At 49.8% G+C, this 18,907-nt stretch overlaps 1 pseudogene; it reads right to left on the bottom strand.

Moving 5' to 3' along the window:
- Positions 1 to 9,002: 9,002 nt before the first annotated feature.
- Positions 9,003 to 12,606, bottom strand: LOC136526092 (uncharacterized; annotated as a pseudogene).
- Between the last annotated feature and the right edge of the window lie 6,301 nt (positions 12,607 to 18,907).

Below are 18,907 nucleotides of genomic sequence, written 5' to 3'. Positions count from 1 at the left end.
TTCTTGGCGGTGGATAGGAGCGCTGTGACCAATTCAGGTCTCTTCCAGAGGAGCTTGTCTCTTAGGGCGTCGTGGAAGCGGAGGCCAGTGATGAAAGCCTCGATTGCCTCATTGTCAGAGATTGATGGGACCTTGATGCACATCTCTGAGAAACGCTGGACGTACTCGTGCAGTGGCTCATCTTTCCGATCTCGGATCCGTTGCAGATCATACTTGTTGCCCGATTGTTCACAAGTAGCGATGAAATTGTCGATGAAGGCTTGCTTAAGCTCCTGCCAAGAATCAAAGTAGTTCGCCGGCAAGCTGACCAGCCAATGGTGACCTGCATGGCCAACAACGACTGGGAAGTAGTTAGACATGACGTGCTCGTCAGCCATGGCTGATCTACACGCGGTTTCGTAGAGCATGACCCATAATTCGGGGTTTTCTTTGCCATCGTACTTCTGAAGTTTCTCGAGCTTGAAATTCTTGGGCCATATGACTTGGCGAAGGTGTGGAGTAAACTGCTTCAAACCCGGCAAACCGTGGGCAGTGTCATACTCCATACGGTGATAGCTTTCGTAGGATGCTCGATCATCGGCTCTCTGGTTGATGCGAGCGCGCATATCGCGTCCATTGAGGTAATGGTGGAGATCGTTATTGCCATCACGGCGATCTCGATTGCCATCTAGATTAGCCCTGCGACCGCGGTTATCGTGGCGATTGTCGCGGTTGTCTCGGTGATTATCGTCCCGGACGTCGCGACGGTTGTCCTCCCGACGGCGGTTGTCATCCTGACCACCATCGTGGCCACCGTTTCGGCCTTGACGGTTGTCTGATGGGTCGTTGTTGCGCGAGCCATGTGGGTTGAGTGGCTGTGAGCGACTTGGGAGCTGGCGGCTGTGGCTTGACTCGACTGAGACGGATGGAGCCCGGACTTGATTTACAATTTCTACGGTCTGGGCCATGGCAGCCGTCAGATAGGCTTGTATTTCATCGCGAACTGCTTGGGTTTCCAGGGTGTTGGGTAGCCGTTGCATTGTCGCCATGGCGATGGCTACGTTGGCACTTGGAGTCCTGAAGACCTGTTTGTCCCCCACCCTGTCGAAAGCATCGTTGAGGTCGCGCGGCTGGACCCTTATGCGTCGCGCCTCCTAGTCTGCTTCGGCTTCGATTTGTCGGCGATTAAATAGGTCAATATTGTGTGCTTCGTGTGTGGTTCTTTCTTGTTCTATTTCGCCAACCGCTGGCGGTTCGTCATTGCTGACAACATGGATCAAATCCCCTCATCTTGGCGGGAAAGACGGGAATTGTGAAAACCTTGGGGCATGGTCTGGTAGATCTAGATCATACTTGGCATCGTCGTCTTCATGATGCTGAAGCTCGGTGTGTACAGATGCTTTAGATGCGATGCCAGACGAGGAGCTGGAGTCGCCCTCTTGGACTGTGTGGACGGATCCTTCTTGATAATCTTCAGTCCGGATCATGTTGACGAAGTCGCGCGGCTTCGGCCAAGGTCGATGCATAAAACACAGATCCAAGCGGCATTGTAGGTTATACGCGTAGCTGGAGGCAGCGTTTCGCAGGCCGTAGGGCTGGACCTGGTGGTTCTCCGTCGAGGCTTCGTACTCGGAGAGCCGGAGACCCGTCACGGAGGCTGGCCGGCGATGAGCGGAGCGCCCTTCAGGAGTAGATATGACCACGAGATCTGTACCAAGTCGTGCAGGACGACTGGTCCGAGCTGGTCGGGTAGATCTGTTGTGGGGAGCGGTTACTTGCTCGTTAGGTTGACTTTGAATCGTACTTACCAGAGCTAGGGTTTCAATGAGTTTGGTGTTGACCCGATCGATGGAGTCGAGCAGGTTGGTGTTGTCGATCTGCTTCCCTTTGTAGCGGGGAAGCGGACAACGAGTTGTCGGCGTGGCTGAAGATGATGTAGGCATGGTCAGAGCCAGATGTACCGTGGTCGGAGCCAGATCCATCATGGTCGGAGCCGTACCCATCGTGGTCGGAGCCGTAGCCGATGCAGGTGAAGCAGTGGTCGGCGCAGACTGAATCCACGCCTCCTCCGTGGTCATGGCGATGAAGTCGTCGGAGCCGGTGGTCTAGGTGATCTAGCCGACGGTGAACTTGAGGCCGTTCGGCGTAGCCATGGAGGCGGAGACGATGACCATCTTGTTTGCTTGGAGAGCAGTACGCACACCCCCTACCTAGCGTGCCACTGTCGATGAAATATGGTCGGCAGTCTACCTAGGGGTATGCCCAAGGTAGTAGATTGTCGGTAGACAGATGCGCAAGCCACAAACAAGATGGTGACGCAAGACAGACACGAGGTTTTATCCAGGTTCGGCCGCCAAGAAGGCGTAACACCTACGTCCTGCATTTGATTTGTATTGTTGTATGTCAATGAGAGATGTTTTTTAGAGGGATCCCCTGCCCGCCTTATATAGTCCGGGGGGACTAGTTTATCACAACGGTAACTATGTTAGATAATCTACTATTTCCTTGTGTGAACACACAGCAAGGGAAGGCGGCGTCGAAAAGACTCCCTGTTGTGGTACTGTAGCCGCTGTAGAGGCAGACGCTGAACGGCTCACCTGCCGTATTGTAGCCACATGTAGGGACAAGCGTAGAAGTCAGTCCTGCTGTGTTATCTAGTCACTGTTGTAGCAGGGCAGCTGTACTAGGACTTAAGGATGGTAATGGGTAAATCCCCATCGGGTATGGCCACCCCAGACCCATCCCCGCCATAAAAATTTGGTACCGCCAGAATACCCATACCCGTCATGGGTGGGGAATTTTCTCCAAACCCATACCCGACCGGATAAATCATACCCATCGGGTCACTCGTACCCACCAACAATTTATTCACGCACATGAAAATCAACAATTCAACAGCAACCATCACTAACCAGAGCACATAAAATTAGATAAATAATAGCATATAATAATATCTTCTGCAAATTAAGATTCCTTTCCATTTAGTTTCTCCTCTACATTAGTCAGGATTAATGTAGAAGTTACTGATTATAGATATGGTTTTGGGAACTTTCAAGTGGAGTATTGGACTCGTTGACTCCAGAACAAGTGATGCACTGCAACACTGAAGAAGAGTGTAGCCATCTTGCAAGTACCCTACCTCTTGTTGAAGCAGCATTGCTTGAATGGGCCATCAATCTCATGACAGATGTGGTGGAAAATGAAAGCTACAACAAGATGAATGCTCGCAACATTGCTATGGTTTTTGCACCAAATATGACCAAGGTTACTAGCAAGCATATTTGTTTCTCGCTACCTGCATTACTTTTCAGAATCTGTAGTCTAACCATGGAGCATTGATCTCTTTCAGATGGCCGGGTATTTTTCACCCATGGGTAAACGGATACGGGGACTGCTGGAACATACCCATACCCACATACCCGATGGGTGAAGGGTTTGGTCCATTTACGTACCCATGGGTAGTGTGTTTAATCCATATTTAGACCCTAATGGAGTAAATACCCGTCGGGTATCGGGTCGTGGGTCCCCATTGCCATCTTTACTAGGACTAGATGGATAAAGTTTGGATTTGCCATCTCCTATACAGGGCTCCAGCCAACGCTGGTGCTTGTACTGTGTGTGTATGCTCTGTTCTCCCTCTTCTTCGACCTCTAGACATAGTGTGTGTGGTCGGACAATGCTTGTTCGTGGTCAGCATAGCTAGTGGGTGCATGGTGTCGACAAAATATGGTCGACAGTCTACCTAGGGGTATGCCCAAGGTAGTAGATTATCGGCAGATAGATGCGCAAGCCACAAACAAGACGGTGACGCAAGACAGACACGAGGTTTTATCCAGGTTCGGCTGCCAAGAAGGCGTAACACCTACATCCTGCGTCTGATTTGTATTGCTGTATGTCAATGAGAGATGCTTTTTAGAGGGATCCCCTGCCCGCCTTATATAGTCCGGGGGGCAGGGTTACAGATCTGGAAACCAATCCTAGTCAGTTACAATTGCCATATGTGGCCAGATAAGGATTCCTATTCTAACCGACCAGGATCCTGCTTGATCGCCAAATCCGCCTTGACTCCTTATGCGGGACTCCGATCAGGTTGGCTGGGCCGCACGTCGTCTTTCGGGTGGACCGGACCCATCGATCCGGGCCGGCCCAAGCTTAGCCGTAAGGGTATAGGGGTTAATACCCCCACACACGGCAACACTAGCGGGTGCTCGACAAGACTGGTGAGTGGTCGACTCACCTGAGCCGGTGATCCTGTGGGCCAACAAGTGGTATCAGAGCCATACAAACGCTGTCGCTGGACTAACCGCTGGCGATGACGAATGGTTTGGAGATGGGCAACAGCAGTGGCACTATTGTGGCTGCCCAACCATGACCGAAGGTCGTTGTTCGCACGGTGCGGGAGGTCAGCGACACCAGTTGGCCGACACTGACTCGCACCAACTATGGAGAGTGGTCGGTGACCATGAAAGTCAAGCTCAGAGCCCGACAGCTCTAGAATGCTATTGACAAGGGCACCGACAATGGGAGAGATGACATGTCAGCGTTGGAGGCTATCCTTGCTGCTGTACTGGCCGAGTACAGGGAGCCGTTGGGGCGAAGAGCTCGGCTAAGGAGGCGTGGGAGACTATTGCGGCGATGCGCGTCGGTTCTGACCGCGCAAAGAAGGTGACAGCCCAACTTCTGAAGCAGGAGTACGCCAACCTCAAGTTCAAGGATGGTGAAACGATGGAGGACTTCTTCCTCTGCTTACAGACGCTCATCAGCAAGCTGAAGAGCCACGGCGTCACCATCAACAAAGAGGAGGCGGTCTCCAAGTACCTCCACTCCGTGTCGGCAAAGTATATCCAGATCGCTCTCTCTATAGAGACGATGCTGGACTTATCCACCCTCACCATTGAGGATGTGACAGGCCATCTATAGGTGGTGGACGAGCGCCTAGAGCAGGCGACAGCAACGAAGGACAGCGGCAAACTGCTGCTGATAGAAGAGGAGTGGGCTGCTTGGAGGAACTCTAGGAAGGTAGCCTCCTCCAGCCGCGGTGGCGATGGCAAGCGCTGCGGCAAGGCTTCTTCGAAGAAGAAGCAGGTCGACCCCAACGCCTGTCGGCGCTGCGGGAAGACGGGCCATTAGGCACGGGAGTGCCCAAATCGCAAGCAAGAGAAGGCTAAGGCTCGTCTGGCGCAAGCTAAGGATGATGATGAGGCCACTATCCTGATGGTGATGTTCTATGCACTGCACGACATCGAGGCCGAGGAGATGAAAGAGGTGACAATGGTGGAAGGACCTGGGAAGGCCCTGAAGGCTGTCAACCTCGACGAACCATGTGCCCAAGTCCACCTCGGACGTGTGGACGCCGACCAGGAGCAGCGGTGGTATCTGGACTCTGGTGCCAGCAACCACATGACGGGCTCCAAGGTAGCCTTCTCCGAGCTCGACGACGATGTTATTGGTACAGTGAAGTTTGGTGACGGCTCACAGGTGGCAATCGAAGGGGACAACACCATTATCTTCAGGTGCTAGAACAGGGAGCACCGCGCGCTAACGGATGTATATTACATCTCGCAACTGTGTTCCAGCATCATCAACATTGGTCAGCTAGATGAGCGCGGTAGCAAGGTACTAATCAAGGATGGAGTCCTTAGGATTAGGGACCAGGAACAGCGACTTCTTGCCAAGGTGAAGAGGTCCCTAAACCGGCTGTACCTGCTTGACCTAAAGGTAGAGCAGCCGGTGTGTCTGGCGACAAGGCGCACCGAGGAACCGTGGACGTGGCATGCTCGGTTCGGACATCTCAGCTTCGACACACTTGGTCGGCTAGAGAAGATGGTCCGAGGGCTACCCACATCAAGCACGGAGGCGAGCTGTGTGACAGCTGCCTAGCCAAGAAGTAGAGGAGGCTACCATTCCAAAAGGCAGCCAAGTATCGCGCGAAGGACGCTCTCGAGCTCGTCCACGACGACCTCTGCGGGCCGATCACACCAGCCACAAACGGTGGTCAATGGTACTTTCTCCTACTCATGGATGATTGCAGTCGCTACATGTGGCTGAAACTCCTAACGAGCAAGGACGAAGCGGTGGCGGCAATCAAGAAGTTTAAGATGCGCGTAGAGGCCGAGAGCGACAAGAAGCTCCACGTGCTGAGGACTGATCACGACGGCGAATTCACTTCGGTGGAGCTCGCTGCGTACTACGTGGATCAGGGTGTGGTGCGACACCACACCACGCCATACTCGCCACAACAGAATGGCATGGTGGAGAGGCGGAACTAGACGGTGGTTGGCATGGCTCAATCCCAGATGAAGACCAAAGGCATGCCGGCAAGGTTCTGGGATGAGGCGGTGACCACAGCGGTGTTCATCCTCAACCGCGCTTCGACCAAGGCCCTGATGGGCAAAACATCGTTCGAAGCTTGGTATGGGCACAAGCCGAGCGTATCCTTCCTCCGGACATTTGGCTGCATCGGCCACGTCAGGAAGACAAAGCCGATCCTCACCAAGCTGGAGGACAGGAGCACACCGATGGTGTTCCTAGCCTACATGGAGGGTACCATGGCATACCGGCTCTATGACCCACGCGGAGACAAGGTGCTTGTCTCGCGCGACATCGTGTTCAATGAGAAGGTGACTTGGGACTAGAACAATCAGAGCACGGGCGAAGCTGGTGACTTCACCAGCAACTTCGTCGTCGAACACCTAGTCATCCATGGTGATGGAGATGCTGGGGAAGAGGTGCCGAGCACTCCGGAAGGGGTGCCAAGCACTCCAGCCACAGAGCCGAGCACTCTTGGGGCAGTGCCGAGCATTTTGGGAGGGATGCCGAGTACTCCGAGAGGAGTGCCGAGCACTCCTGGAGGGATGCCGAGCACACCAGGAGTGGTGCCGGAAGGTTCTGCAGTGGTGGCGACCACTCCAGGACAGGTGCCGAGCACTCCTGTAGCAGAGCCAAGAGGTCTTGCAGTGGTGCCAACCACTCCTAGACTGAGGCTGAGCACTCCTACAGTGGTGCCGAGCACTGCAAGAGTAGTGATGAGCTGTCCAGAAGTAGTGCCAAGTACTGCAACCAAAGTGCCGAGCACTCTAGGTGCTGTGCCGAGCACTCCGGTGGAATAGAGAACTCCATCAACACTGCTTGAGTTCGCCTCACCTCCAAGTGACATCACTGAGTTCGTGGATGCCTTCCACGAAGGTGAGGAGGTGCGGTTCCGCAAGCTAGACGACATCGTCGACGGCACAGGGCCCTCAGGCCTAGCTGGTCGGCTGCTCAATGATCAAGAGCTGCTGCACAGGACCCACGTTCACGCTGGACGAGCGCGACGGAAACTGGCAATGGACGATGCTGGAGGAGATGAAGGCAATCGAGGAAAACAAGACATGACAGCTCGTCGATCCACCTCCAGGATGTCGTCCGATCAGCCTGAAGTGGGTGTACAAGGTCAAGCGGGACGAGCTCGACACCATTGTCAAGCATAAGGCGCGCCTCGTCGCCCAAGGCTTTGTTCAGCGCGAGGGCATCGACTTCGAGGAAGTCTTTACGCCAGTAGCGCGCATGAAGTCTGTCCGTTTGCTACTAGCCTTGGCAACAGCAAAGGACTGGTGCGTCCATCACTTGTACGTTAAATCGGCATTCCTCAACGGCGAACTAGCACAAACAGTCTTCGTTAGGCAACCTCCAGGTTTCGCTGTCAAGGGAGAGGAGCATAGGGTGCTCCGACTGTGCAAGGCGCTCTATGGGCTACTGCAGGCCCCACGAGCATGGAACGCCAAGCTTGACGCCACGCTGGGCGAGCTTGGGTTCCAACGGTATGCATCCGAGCACGCGCTCTACACGCGACGACGGGGGAAGGAGGAACTCGTCGTCGGTGTGTATGTGGATGACTTGATCGTCACCGGCGCGCGCACAGAGGACATCAACAGCTTCAAGCGCGAGATGGCAGCTCGTTTTCGAATGAGCGATCTCGGCACCCTCTCCTACTACCTCGACATCGAGGTAAGACAGGAGAAGGAGGAACTCACGCTCGGTCAGAGCGTGTATGCCTCGACAACGTGATGATGAAATCTCGACTTAGCTCTACTTCTATTTTATGTACATGTTCTAACACTATCTCCAACAACAATACCCAAAATATAAGACCCATTCAACGTTTCGGTAGCGCTACCGTCAAAGGGTTCAATACCCATTCGACATCCTCTTCAATAACAGGATAAAAAAGAATCCTTTCTGTAAATGGGTTTTTAGGCTCATATTTGGGTTATGCCTCGCAGGCAACCCAAAATGGATCTCTCGTACAGATACTCTGTTGGAGGCTGATTTTGGATCTCCTGCTACCTATTTTATTTTGGGTTTGGGTAAGCATATGGGTCATCTATTGGAGACAGTCTAATAATGCAAATCCAAGGTTTCGATTCGGCATCTTTGTTTGATGTAGGTCGCGGCATGTCGGTGATGGACTGGCTGACGAGGCTCAAGATTGCCATCGGCGCGGCAAAGGGATTGGCGTACCTGCATGAAGACTGTATGTTTTCTTGCAACGAGCTAGTAGTTAACAGTTGACACTTTGCGGCAACTAATAATCCACTATTCATTTCATTTATGCACTGCTCATTTTTCTAGGTCCCCCAAGGATCGTCCACCGGGATATAAAGTCCGCCAACATCCTGCTTGATTATTCGTTCGAAGCACAGGCATGACTGACGAGGATTCATATACTCCCTATCCCAAAATAAGTCTTTATTATATCTAATCTTTTGATCAGTCAACCAATTTCATCTTTGACTAGATTTATAAAAATAGTACAATAAACATTTATATCACCAAATAGACTTGTTACTATGAAAATATATGATACAATTAATCAAATAATGCTTATATGGTATCCTAAATATTAGTGACTTTCTAGTATATACTAGTATAATGCCCATGCTAACGCAACGGATTTATCTTGGAGACGCATATGAAAACAACCAATGTTTTTTTCCATAGTTCAACTTTTACACAACATCTTTGAGCATAGTATAATGTCCGTGCTAACGCAACGGATTTATCTGGGAGACGCACATGAACACAACCAATGTTTTTTTTCCATAGTTCAACTTTTACACAATATCTTTGAGCATGTAATAAAGAAAGATCAACCATACCTCTGTTTGGACCATTCCAGGTCGGTGTGATCTAAATTTTTTGACAGTTTCGACAAGATCAACAGCCCCCTGTTCTCCAAGTAAAATCCTCTCTATATTGTATTATGGATGGTGATATAAGCACCTGTTCTTCCAATGCCTGCGCTGCAAGAGAAAGCAATTTTACTGAGATAGTGAATAAGTTATAGCCATATAGGAAAGGTCCCACCAGAAAGCATGGCATTTAAAAAAACCTCCAAAAAGCATAATATTGATTTCATGATTTGAAACAAACCTGCAATGTGCAACTATTGGCCGTTCCATTGGAATGTAATACAATCTTTTTAGAATCCTTCTTACATCAGCACTGCCATTTGGTACCCCATGGTCAGTCCACTCAGGATACTCAATGTGGAGAAGAGATCGCACTTCATCTGACTATCTGACTAAAACATAAAGAAACACAGACGGGAGAAAATTCAATGATATAATCCTTCAGCAAAAAATTGCAAGAATTCCATACTATAACGCAAAGGAGAACGAGAAGATGATAAACCTATAGGGAAAGATAAACAAAAGAAGAGACTATGTGAGGAAACAAAAGAACTCATGGAAGAAAATGAGGTGAAAAACTGAAAATTACTGGCCAAAGAACCTGCAGGATCTCAATAAGAAGATTTGGCATCTCACTCAGCAATACTATCTCAGCAAGAATTGGCAACTGATCTCACTAACTAATTACACTGTTACAAGGACACGTTGCAATGCCACTATCTGGCTGATTTGCCTATCTACCCTACTAATTCACCACTTTTTTCTTTGCTAAATCCACACCAAAAAATATCCCCTGCTGAGATGCCCCCTATCCATCCACCCACAAAATTATACCCAGAAAAACAACATCTTTAAAACGGACAGTAAAGGCCCAAAAATATTAAACCAAAACCTTCACTACCACATAAGTATGCATGAGCACCCTAGGTTGACCAGACAGTAATCCAGAACTAATATAAACTACACATCTAATTGAACCAGATTATAACCATAGTCTTTCCTCCGGAAGGGAAATGCTTATGCACAGCTACAAGCTCCTCCAAAAGCTGAACTCAAGTCTGTCTTTCTATGTTTTTGGCACAAGAAATAATTCTTCATCTTGAAATGTATACACTATGATGTAAAACACAGAATAGTAGACTCCATGGTGGACCTGCCTATCTTACACTTTACCTAGAACAGAAAGCATGTAAACAACTTTATATATATTCACCTCATCCCGTCGAATCTCCACGCCACGCAACACTAACTGACCATCTTTCCTGACCTTTGTAGTCTTAATGGTAAACTTTCCAAAAATATCCTGCCCCTTACTCAATGGTAGATACTCATCATACTGCAATTATTTGAATGTGGATACTATTTAAAATTATATTATCAATTAAGAGGAAATAGCTAATAAATTTCAAGTACAAAAACAAGATTATGTTGTATCTTAGCACCTTAAGACCATCAAATTTGGTGACCATAACAATCACAGGACAGTGATTATCATATACCATTCTGCCAAAAATCCTCAATCATATTGGCTAGCGGTCCTTGAGTAGAAATGAATTTTGTTAGATTTCTGCCAGCAATCTGCAAAGTTTATATGGCACAAGTCAGACAATGATTGGAGTTACCGGACCAAAAAGGAAATATGCATAAAAAACAAAGTACAAGGAAACATACCAATTTTACCTCTATATGGCTGGCATTGATGTAATCATTGCCTGTTGAAGACTCTAACCGTACTACTCTGGTTCGATCAACTACGAAAAAGAAATCAAGTTAAACAAAATTAATGATTCGATATGGGATCTTCCTATCTACACCTGCAACCCTGTACAAATTAATGGGCTTACATGGCAACACATCAGTGTAGCGGTTTCTTCCCCTATTTTCTTGTTTCCGAGCAACACTAAATTTTTGTGCTGACTGAAGCTCTGTTCTTATATCCTGAAAACAAGGTTGTTTGTCTTAGTTCAAAAAATATTTCCTATGACAACTAACTTGTAAATCTTTACAACAACAAAAAAAATCTTGCTTTGACAATTTGGAAGAAATGAACAAAAGCTAATTGTGGGGATGTTGTGTGTGCTGTATTTGTTAAACTTCTATTTTAGTGCAATAATACACAGCCCTCCTACTTATTCGATAAAACAAAATGAAAGGAATGGAAGAGACAAGTGTGTGATTTCTTGGTACATTGGACTTGACACAAAAAAATTGCATAACAAAGGATTGGTTCTATCTCTTTCACTGAAATAAATTCAACAGCATGGGTTTCTGCACTTGTTACAGCAATGTGCTAACATCAGATAATTCAGCTGTTTATACAGAGTTCAGTATTGGATGGCATCAGTTCTACCTCAAAAACATCTCCTTCTAACTCTGATAGAAAAAAACGATTAGAACATCAATTCACAGGAAGTGAACAAGAAGCATGGGGACTATGCAATCATATGTCTTGAAAGAGAAGCTACAGGCAATGGGAACGACTGGTTCGCAGAAGAGGAGGGACTGGGAGTATAATTAGACCAGGTTTTGCAATTGTTTGCCTAAGTGCTAGTTTGACTGAAGCAGTACTTGTGTAATTACACGAGGGGAATGCATCAAACAGAAGCATAGAACCGAACACCACTCACTAGTGATGAAGCAGCTGAACATCTTCTCAAGCGCCATGGAGAGGTCCTTGTAGCTGGAGTACATCTTGATGTCCACCTTCCTGAGGTAGGGCGCGCCATCCATGCTCACCTTCACATACATGGGCCTGCCTCTGGACGCGGCCTCCTACGCCGGCACCTTGCTCTTGGAGGCGCTCGCGGCGAGGGTGTTCTTCCGGTAGCTCCACATGGGGGGCCATCCCACCAACTGCGCTCTGCACAGATCCACAGAACAACATCGATCAGCCCGCCGGCCGTCCAGTTCCAGGCCAAAACAGTAACGCCTGCGATGAATCGAAGCGGGGTCTTACTTGGCGGCCGGCGGCGCGGCGGGGGGAAGCTTGCTTGTCGTCGCTAGCCTTGACAGCGCCAGGGCGCTGGGCGGGGTCTGGGAAGGCGTGCTTGGCGGAGACGCCAGCGGATGCGGCAGCCGGCAGCGGGCTGAGGGAGAGCGCGGCCGCGACGTCCTCGAAGCAGTCCCAGCTGCGGTCGGAGGACTCGGAGCCCGGTAGGCCGAGGCGGAGTGTGAGACGGGGAACCGGCGAGGAGGAAGAGGTTGGGGTCGGTGGCGCAGCCCCGCAGATCACCTCCAAGAACTTGGCGGCAATCTGGTTGCCGCACTGGCCGCCAGGATGTGCAGCCGCCGTGCCCTTCGCCCAAACCCTAGGCACGGGCGCTCCTGCGCGTGGAGACGCTGCCGCCGTCTCCTGACCCGTCTCGCGTTGAGCTTTCGGTTTTTTTCGGAAAAAAGGGGAAAACAAGGTGGAGGTGGGAATCGAACCCAGAGCGCGAGCGTAGGGACGAAGTCGCATGGATGGTTCGCTGCGTGCTGGTGGACGAGGAGGTTGACACACTCAATCTAGACCGTTGGATGTGGGTGAGTAAGGAGATTGAAGAAATTACAAGCAATCTGGACAGTCCGTTTTAAAGATGTTGTTTTTCTGGGTACAATTTTGTGGGTGGATGGTTAGGGGGCATCTCAGCAGGGGATATTTTTTGGTGTGGATTTAGCAAAGAAAAAAGTGGTGAATTAGTAGGGTAGATTTAGTCAAAATTACGTTTGATTTCTCGAAATACGAGATGAAGACGTATTTTAGACTGAGAATCATGTTATTAGAATGCATGTTAGCTGCTGCTGTCTGAGCTCTCACGTATGACCCGTTGATATGTTGTGTGTAGGTTGCAGATTTCGGGCTGGCAAAGCTATCCCATGACACGAACACGCATGTATCCACTCGCATCATGGGGACATTTGGGTGCGTCCACTCTTGTCCAATATTCTATGGATCTTTCTTCTGTGTACCTGTAACCTGTACCTATACCTAATAATAAAGAGGTAAAATTTGTCGCCACCCTAAATTTTGGTCCAACTCTGACCTCTACTCGGATTCTTGTTTCTATACTCTCTCTGAGTCGAGCATCTGCACTCCCAATCCCATGTTAGTTGCTGGTTCCATCCCCACGTTGGAAACTCCACCATAAACTCCTTGCCTGACCGCACAAACCTCCAACATAAATAAAAATCAAACTCCAAATTGGATTGAAATCAAATACGACAAAGTTACAACGACTCGAAGATCAAACAATGGAACAAACATGATATGATAAATTCTTAACTTTATAGCCCCGTCCAATCCCAAATAGGAGCCTTGAGGCGAGGGAAGAGGCATCGTCGTCAGTGCCAGCATCCGAGGTCACTGAGAAGGAGACGGTGGTAAAGGAGCTTGGTGACGCAGGTCGACGACCTTGGACGAAGGAGACTCGAGAGTGAGCAGCAGCGTGTGGAGGGCCGCGTTGGCGGTGGCGAAGGGCAGGCAGAGCAGTGGCGAAGGGCGAAGGACATGGTGAGTAACTAGTGGATTCAATAAATGAGAGAAGCAAGCACAAAATAGTACAAGTGCAAACCCATTTTCATGTATGACTACCACATGGACATATGTTGTCGACAATTGTTTGCATTAGTCACTTCTTTCCAGCCGATACACAACACTCATCTTTAACTTGGTTGTTGCTGCTCGATACTCAAGTTTGACACAAGTATTAATGCTGTACAGACAAAACTATGCAGATTAATGCTTTGCTTCAAACTAAAAGGCTGACCAAGAGAACAATTTATCTAAAACATAAAAACATCAACTAAATTCTCATGTATCAGGTAAATATCCTGTAGTTAAATACCTAGTTCTAAATCTCTTGTGCTTGTGCATGTCAAAATTGCCTGATTCAGACTTGTTGCTTGCATGACAAAATTGGACAGGTATATAAATTGTGGAGAGCATGCACAACCAAAGTGATCTGTACAAGGTTCAGTAGCATTCAAGTACTAATCTACACAGAACGAGACATCCTTGATAGAAAAATGTAGGCTTTGTGCATATGAAATTGCAAGACCGAAAAACAATTGTACAGATCACCTATCGAAGCATTCCTCTTGCCTACAGCAGCTTCCTTGGTGGCTCCTCCTCCTGCTGCGCCGTCAACATCAGCTCCTTTCCCGCGAGCATCGACAGGGAGTCTTCCCTCATGTCATCCATGTACCTGCACGCAGTAAGTAGTCCGATTCAGTGCGTTGACAAGAGAAGCCACGCCTCGATCTGGCCGTCCTGGTACAAGAACCTGATGGCGATGTCGTCCGGGGGCCAGGGCTGGGGTACAGGCAGGTGCCAGGCGGCGGCGGCGGCTGAGAGTCAAGGAGAGAGAAATGAATTTGGGAACAGCTAGGGTTTCAGCTCAGGTATTATATAGTTGGCAAGAAATTACTGGCCCAGTCCGACTGTGTTGGGCAATATATATATATATATATATATATATATATATATATATATATATATATATATATATATATATATATATATATATATATATATATATATATATATATATATATATGTCTACTGCACGACCATGTGTTTTATACAATTTCAACGTATGAATTTTTTTGCACCATAAGATTAAGATCCAACAACCTTTATCCTTCTTCTGCCTCTAGCCTTCTACCTCCAGACAATCACAAGATCACAGATCCACATATCACAAATCACATATCGCATAAAACAATTTTTTTCTATGGAAGAACAGAGGGGTTGGTTCCATTGCCAGTTCTTCATGGGTCGTCGCGTCGTGGTCCCCTGGCCGGTGCCGGTGCTGCGCTGTTGGTGCTGCTGGTGCACTGCTGCCTCTGCTGGTGCGCTGCTGGTGCTGCTGGTGCCTGACGGACGCAGATCTGACGGACGTGGATAAACCGAGGCAACGATCTAGTGGACTAAAATCCATGTATGTTTTTGTGCTAAAACACACGTGTGTTGTATAGCATTTTTGAAAAAAATCAAAACATGCCAAAATGTTTTCACCGGTTTGGGCCTTTACCGGACCACGCCGATAGAAACGAATTTCGCCAAAATTCGTGAATATCGGGCCGAAATTTTGAATTATGGCCACGACCGATGGCGAGGGTCATGAAGGCGGTGGCCTAGCTTGGAAGTTGCGGCGGCCGATGTTATAGCGGCTAGATCTGTCGTCTCTCAGGCATGGCCTACATGCATTGTAGCACTATGTCATAACTGCAAAAACAAGACACCATTATCAGTGTCACGACATTGAGACGTGCCTGTGATAGTATCATAGGCACGTCTAGTTATTACACATCTCCCGGATTCAATCACCCATGGCCAATGGATTGGCAGAAAACGAGACGTGTCTATGATGATAACTTAATAGAAACATGTCTTTGTGAAAGCCCTATGTTTGGTTTTGGATAATTGAGACAACCAAGTGGACTAACCTGTCTTCTAGTGTTGTGTATGAGATATGTTATGTTCATATCCAAGGTTGAGCAAAGATGGCACACATAGTGATGATGATGGCCACAAATGGTGTTCAAGTACTAACACTTTCCTCTAGTGTTTTTGTAGAAATTTTAATTAGGCTATTCACCCCCCTCTAGTCATTTAGGACCTTTTCATAGGGCCCGACTTGGGCCACCGCCATTGTTGATGAGGCGGTCTAGCATCTGCTCGCTCGCCCGACCCTTCCCCCTGACGGGCGGAAGAATTCCCCGAGCGATCTACGTCGCTGGAATTCTTCTTTCAGGGGAAGGACGGGCGAGGATGGCCCATGCCATCTACGACGAAGGAGGGGGCTTTGCCCCTGGATGGCAACGCTGGCAGGGAAGGGACACAAGGTGGAGCAAGTCATGGAGGAGCAGTAGCGCAGGGCAGCGTAAGTGGGAAGGACAACAGTTCCCCCAAGCCATCGATGACATCATGAAACTCGCCTCCCCCCGCGCTGCGCTACAACACTGCATCCCCCTTCACGCCGTGCCGCCATCTCCCTTTTGCTGGAATCCTTCCACTCTCATTGGAGTGATTGACCCAATGGAGGAGAGGCTCACTCGGAGGGTGGTGTCGCACTTCAACGCTACGGCCATGGCTTGGTAAAGGTAGATCTAGAGGAAGAAGTTACTGGTGGTGCTCTAAGGGAGAACACTGGGACTCGAGGCCATTTATAGCCTAGGGTGCAAGGCCGCAAGCAGCGTCAGCCCTCCAATCGACCATCAACGACACAACAGATAAGGGCTCAGGAGCTGATTTGAGCCCTTTCAGCTTCCCGAGCCGCACGCCCAACAAAGGCGGAGTCTGATGGGACGCTGGTAACCAGTCATGCCCCGTACCATCTACTCACACTGCTTCCTGATGAAAGGAGCACCCTCTGTGTGCTTGTGACATGACATAGGACCTTAGGGGACGTGCCTCGCCTTGAGTCCCCCTAAGCTACTCCAATGGCTCAAATCTGCATGCGTGCCCAAAAGCACTGCGGCCCTTCATTAGATCTATGCCACGTGGCGCAGCCCCTCGCCCCTCACAGGGTGCGGAGCAGCACGGATGCCACATGCCTTAACTCCAACAACCAATGCAGTAATCAAACGCCATCAAGCGATTGCACCGAGCGTTAGAGGGAGGGGTGCGTGGACGAGTCAGCCAGGCCTTCGCTTAGGCTCCCCCCATGTAGCGCTGCAAACAAGTATTGCTCGGCGCCGAAGCCAAGCACCCCGACCAAGAGCTCGGGTGGCCCCAGAAGGGCACCCGACCCACATTAGAAGGCCACGGCCATGGCTGACGACCAAGTCATAAAAGATAGGGCTCAGCCCTTCATCGCCATCATGGGCATGACCCTAAAGGGCTTAGGGGCTTCTGATGAGAGTCAAACATAGGATTATGTTAAGTCCCTAGAAGAAAGGCTCCCGACCAAAGAACCCCCAACCGATCCCTCGGGATCACTTAGGGGCTATACCCATTGGGTACGCTCACACGCACCCTTTTGTAAGAGTTAGACTAAGCTCGAGAATGCCCATGGCCGCTGCTCGAGGCTCAAGGGCACGCCAGGGCCCTAGGATTCCCGAGCGATGGTAGCCTAAGCCTAATCTAGCATCGGCACCAACCCGAGCCAACGCTCAGTAACCGACGTCTCGAGAGATGTCCAACCCACTAGGCATCCAAGGCCTGGCAAGTATCACAAGTTTGATGCCGTGGCAAGGATTGTTGGTCATTGAGTGTCACTAAGTGTGGGTCTTCAGTGACTCGAGTGGACTCAAGAACACAAGAGAAGACACGACGATGTATTGGTTTAGGCTATCAGAGCCCTACGACCAGCGGTGGTTGGTTTTTGTATTCGAGAGCACCCAAATCGGTGGTTACAACGAAAGAGATAGAGATTTGGCAGGGGATTGCTCAGTGCTATCCTATGGCTCGTCGGTGGTGAGGTTTCTTCCCCAGTAAGGGAGGGGAACGCTCTGACCCCTCACTAGGTTGCCGATAGGAGGAATGCTCGGTCATTGCTCTCGATTCGCTTTGCTCTCAGGGCAGAGCTTAGAATGCTATGGAGTGTTCTATTTTGGCCTCCCCCTCTTGGTGTCGACCTTCACCCTTATATATCAAGGAAGGTCAGCTACAATGCGGTTCAGGGGTTTTACTCTATAGTCTATGTATGTCTTAGTCTAAGAGGGTGTTGCTGTGGTGTGGATGGACCATGGCATTGTCATGGAGTTGGGGGAGCCTTGGGCGTCGCTTGACTCTGCGGGCCCTAATGCTTTGACTGTTAGGGGCTATCTATTGTGGGCAAACCCCATCGACTTCTTGGGCAAGCTTGAGGGTGAGCTTTTTGCAAGGACGAAAGGATGTAATGACCCACGGTCATTCCAATTGAAACTTATCGAATGGAATATGGAGAAATGCTCTAGCTAGACTTATCCATCATAAACCAGAAATAATATGACACCAAGGAGTATGCAAGGCTTTATCGGTTGTCGGGGACCTAACACCGGGGTACCCCACGAGGTGGAACCGATAACCATCTAACGTTAAAAACTTCTGGATAGACAAGGGCACCACTGCGTCTCTTGCTTGAGTGACGGGAGTTTGGTTCCGCCTCACCCGATGCCTTTGGGCCAGCTCCACTTCGCCCGAGGGGTTAGGGATAGACTCCGCCTCGCCCGACCCCCGAGGGCCAGGCTCGATCTTGCCCGACCCCCGAGGGCCAGGCTCGGTCTTGCCCGAGGGATAAGGGCCAGCTCTGCTTCGCCCGAGAGCTTAGGGATTGACTCCACCTCACCCGAGAGCTTAGGGATTGACTCTGCCTTGCCCGACCCCCGAGGGATGGGCTCAGTCTCGCCCAAAGGATAAGGACTGGACTCCACCTTGCTCGATGTCCGAGGACGAACCTCGCCTCACTCGATGTCCAAGGACTGGATTCATCTTGCCTGACAACCTCTCCCTGTTCCCTCACGATGATAGGTGCAGGGTAGGACAAGATGTTCGGGTCAACCACGGCTTCAAGGACCATACCCCGTGCCTCGGCAGGAAAAGTACTTCCAGGGAACGACGGGATGGGTGCTCTAGACCCTCACGGACATAGCAGAGTCTGAAAAGTGTTGCAGGTGCATGCTCTTCACCCTGTAGAGTTGTAGGCGCCGCCTTCAGCTCTGAGACACGGAACCCGACGTAGATATGCGACAACCACTACGGTCCAGGAAAGGACTCGCGTCCTCCACGAATGACGAATGTGCGGTCACCACATTATGATCATAGGGGAGCGGAGGGCCCTCGGGTCCACCAGATC

The sequence above is a fragment of the Miscanthus floridulus genome, chromosome 19, assembly GCF_019320115.1.
Source record: "Miscanthus floridulus cultivar M001 chromosome 19, ASM1932011v1, whole genome shotgun sequence".
In the NCBI taxonomy this organism is placed as follows: domain Eukaryota; kingdom Viridiplantae; phylum Streptophyta; class Magnoliopsida; order Poales; family Poaceae; genus Miscanthus; species Miscanthus floridulus.
This window is presented reverse-complemented; position numbering and strand designations above follow the sequence as displayed.